Source organism: Sciurus vulgaris (assembly GCF_902686455.1).
Source record: "Sciurus vulgaris genome assembly, chromosome: 9".
In the NCBI taxonomy this organism is placed as follows: domain Eukaryota; kingdom Metazoa; phylum Chordata; class Mammalia; order Rodentia; family Sciuridae; genus Sciurus; species Sciurus vulgaris.
In genome coordinates, this window is record NC_136469.1 from 114,312,498 (window position 1) to 114,316,758 (window position 4,261).

The 4,261-nt window shown below is 41.1% G+C and overlaps 1 pseudogene across 1 annotated transcript; it reads left to right on the forward strand.

Annotated features, from left to right (window-relative positions):
* Positions 1-860: 860 nt before the first annotated feature.
* Positions 861-3,545, forward strand: LOC306669511 (importin subunit alpha-1-like; annotated as a pseudogene). Its single transcript has one exon. The product of its transcript is annotated as an importin subunit alpha-1-like (transcript).
* Positions 3,546-4,261: the final 716 nt, after the last annotated feature.

Genomic DNA, 4,261 nt, shown 5'->3' on the forward strand with positions numbered 1-4,261 from the left:
TCCTCAGCCACTTTGAGGTGTGTGTGGGGGTGTCTGTGTGTGTCTCCTGACAGTGGGGAGTTAGGAGATGCTCCTTTGGTTTCCTTACCCTGGAAGCTGTAGCACTTAGAGGTCTGAGCTTCACAGAGGTGAAGCCTTTCCACCTTGCGCATGTCCTAGTTCTGGCTTCTTCATTCCTGTTCTGGGAAGTCAGCAAACCAAAAGGGAATTTTGTTTGGCAAATGCCCTCGGGCAACAGAGCTTCAGTGCTCTGTGAGTCTTTCCATGTATCTGTCTCCTTTCATTTAGATATCTGTCCTGATAATCCTGAACACTTTGTCTGTTATTCAATACTTTAAATAAATAATATTTTATTCAGAATTTTTAAGTAGGATGATTCATCTGAATAATTACTCAAATATCTTATCTGAAAATCAGTTGTCTGCTCAGAGTTGTCCATGTTTCAAAAATCTAGTTCTCATTTTAAACTATTATAAATATTCTCCTAAGTACCTTTGGTAAAAGTAACCTATTTATTCTACAAATTACTATTATTTTTCAGCCTCCCTGATTCGGTATAACTTGGGGAAAACACATCTAAATTAGTAGACACCTCTAACGAGTATGATGTTTTAAAATAAATTAAGTTGTATTTCCCGCACATGCTTAATGAAACTAATCAAGTTCCTTGTACTGGCCCTCAGGGAACTTAAGCACATAATAATGATTTACAATCTTATAATTATGTGAACAAAGCACTCTCCCAGCAATAGTACAACAGATTTTCAAATGTATTGACATTTTACTCAATATTTGGGGAAATTAATTTCTCTGTTACATAAAGAATAAGAAATAATCACAGTAATAAATAGTCTTTCCAAAGTTTGTACTAAATGATTGCTCAAGTCTTTTCAGGCTCCAGTGTCCCTGTATGTGCTGTAAAGTGCTCGAGGATGCTTGGAAAGTTGGCTCTTGGAATAACACAGAGGGCCTTGATTTGAAGAAGGTGGTAAGCCAGTGAGATAGTCACTCCACCCATGTGTGGGGTGAGCTAAGTTCTTAATCATGGTTGTACATTAGAGTCGCCTGGGTTCTGTTTGGGATTCACATCCCAAGATGTCATGCCTGGAGTGGAGTCCAGGCATCTACAAACTTCAGAACACATCAAGTAACTCTAACTGTGACACCACGGTGAGAGTCACTGAGCTCGGCAGTTTAAAGCAATATGGTGAGAACCCCTATTGCATTTGGGTTCTGGCTGGGTCTGGTATCCAAAGATGTCATGGCTGGTGGTTTGGGCTCACAAAGGACAACCTACATTTTGGAATACTGGAGCCTAGAAGGGACCTGAGCGATCATCTGGTGTAATATCTGTAAAGACTATTTCTTGACCCCGTCTCTGGGCTGAGCCGCGGTGGACGTTTCCAGGGCAGCTGATCCGCAACCTGCGAGCTGCCTCCTGTGGAAGCCTGAGCTGGCCGTGCAGCTTTCTCCCTTTGTCTCATAATCATGTCCACCAATGAGAATGCTAATCTGCCAGCTCACCAGATTCAAGAACAAGGGAAAAGACAGCACAGAAATGAGGCGGCGCCCAATAGAAGTTAACGTGGAGCTGAAGAAGGCTAAGAAGGATGACAGATGCTGAAAAGGAGAAGTGTAAGCTCCTTTCCTGATGATGCTCCTTTGCCTCTACAGGAAAACCGCAACAACCAGGGCACTGTGAATTGGTCTGTTGATGACACTGTCAAAGGCATAAAGAGCAGCAATCTGGAAAGCCAACTCCAAGCTTCTCAAGCTGCTAGGAAATTGCTTTCTTGGGAAAAACAGCCCCCCCCCCCCCATAGACAACATAATCCGGGCTGTTTTGATCTGAAATTTGTGTCCTTTTTGGGCAAAACTGATTGTAGTCCCATTCAGTTTGTCACTAACTTTGCTTCTGGGACGTCAGAACAGACTGAGGCTGTGGTGGATGGAGGTACTATCCCAGCATTCATTTCTCTCTTGGCATCTCCGCACGCTCACATCAGTAAACAAGCTGTATGGGCTCCAGGAAACATTGCAGGTGATGGTTCAGTTTCCCGAGACTTGGTTATCAAATATGCCACAGTGGACCCACTGCTGGCTCTTCTTGCAGTTCCTGATCTGTCAACTTCAGCATGTGGTTACTTACATAATCTCACTTGGACATTTTCAAATCTTTGTCACAAGAATCCTGCACTCCCATTAGATGCTGTTGAGCAAATTCTTCCCACTTTAGTTCATCTCCTGCATCATGATGATCCAGAAATATTAGCAGATACCTGCTGGGCTATTTCTTACCTTACTGATGGTCCAAATGAACGCATTGAAACGGTTGTGAAAACAGGAGTTGTGCCCCAACTTGTGAAGCTTCTGGAAGCTTCTGAATTGCCAATTGTGACTCCTGCTCTATAAGCCATAGGGAATATTGTGACTGGAACAGATGAACAGACTCAGGTTGTGATAGATGCAGGTGCACTAGCAGTCTTTCCCAGCCTAACTAACCAATACCAAACCTAATTTTCAGAAGGAAGCTACATGGACAACGTCAAACATCACAGCTGGCCGACAGGACCAGATACAGCAATTTGTCAATCATGGATTTGTCCCATTCCTCGTTGGTGTTCTAAGGCAGACTTTAAGACACAAAAGGAAGCTGTATGGGCTATGACCAATTATACAAGTGGTGGGACAGTTGAACAGATTGTATACCTTGTTCATTGTGGCATAATAGAACCATTGATGAACCTCTTAACTGCGAAAGATACCAAAATTATTCTGGTTATTCTGGATGCCATTTCAAATATCTTTCAGGTTGCTGAGGAACTAGGTGAAACTGAGAAACTGAGTATAAGGATTGAAGAATGTGGAGGTTTGGACAAAATTGAAGCTCTACAGAACCACGAAAATGAGTCTGTGTACAAGGCCTCATTAAACTTGATTGAGAAGTATTTTTCAGTAAAGGAAGAGGAAGATCAAAATGTGGTGCCAGAAACTCCCTTTGAGGCTATACTTCCAAGTTCAGGATGGGACTCCTGGGACCTTTAACTTCTAGGCTGTACAACTGAGGCATAAAGTTTGTTGTGTACTATGTTCGGTATAATTTCGTCTTACTGTTTATTTACTAAGAGCTCTTTTTAATATGTGGTTTGTTATTGTAGCACTTTTTACAACAAAACTATACTTGAACAGTTCCAAACTGTACATACTGTATGAAACTTGCCTTCTAAATGGGTTTCTTATTTCTAGGTGGCATTTCATATCTTATGGTGTCCTATAAATAAAAGATTAAATTCCACCCTTTTCTTCTTTAAAAAAAAAAGCCTATTTCTTATGTGACTATTACTTATTCACTATGTAACACAGAGAAGTTAATTTCCCCACAACCCAAATTTTGAGTAAAATGCCAATTCATTTGAAAGTCCATTGTAATCTTGCTGGGATAAAATAAAATTATTAACAAATATATATTTTAGCTGCCAGTGGTCCAAATGGCTATTTCAATAAGCTCGAAGGCAAGAACAGGTGGGCGGAGTGAATGTGAGCCTGCTGCCACACTGCATCTTTGGCAGTCATTACGACCAGCTTGCAGTGTCTTCATATATTTTGGAGTCATGTACAGATAGAAGGGATGATTGGCATCCTGAATTTGAAACATTACAAAATTTATTTTAAAAATCTGCAAAAAAAAAAAAAAAAAATCGGCTGGCAGTTCTCACCATTCTTGTGTATATGCTCGAATGTGCAGTCACCCTGGGGTGCTCCTTCCTGGTGTCCTGCTTCCAGGCTCATCCTTTCCACTTCTTTTCTAACCTGCCTCCACCCCCGATACCCAAGCAAGGACCCCTCATGAGTTCTTTCTCTACTGTGTTTCAGAATCTATGATATCATTAACTCACATGCCAGCAACTTGGAAGTGGCTCACCTTAAAGCAGTCTACTTCATATGTACGTTCAAACAAATGATTAGTAAGTGCTCATTGAAAGCGTAATGGCAAATAAAAGGCTGAAGTGTACTCCAGTACATCCTTTAAGGAACTAGCATTCTTTCCTCCTTTGCTTTATCACCTATTAATGTAGAGATTTTAGTCTCCCTCTGTTTTGCTCAATGCCTTATTGATCAGAACATTTCTGAGAAAAAAGAGCTCTCTGCTGGATTAACTCACTTCCCAGTCCTTCTCTGCAGCTTTGCTACTGAGTTTCTGATACTGAATCAGACAAATAAGTAGGTCAACTCTTGCCAAACTTATTACCCAGCATTTTCT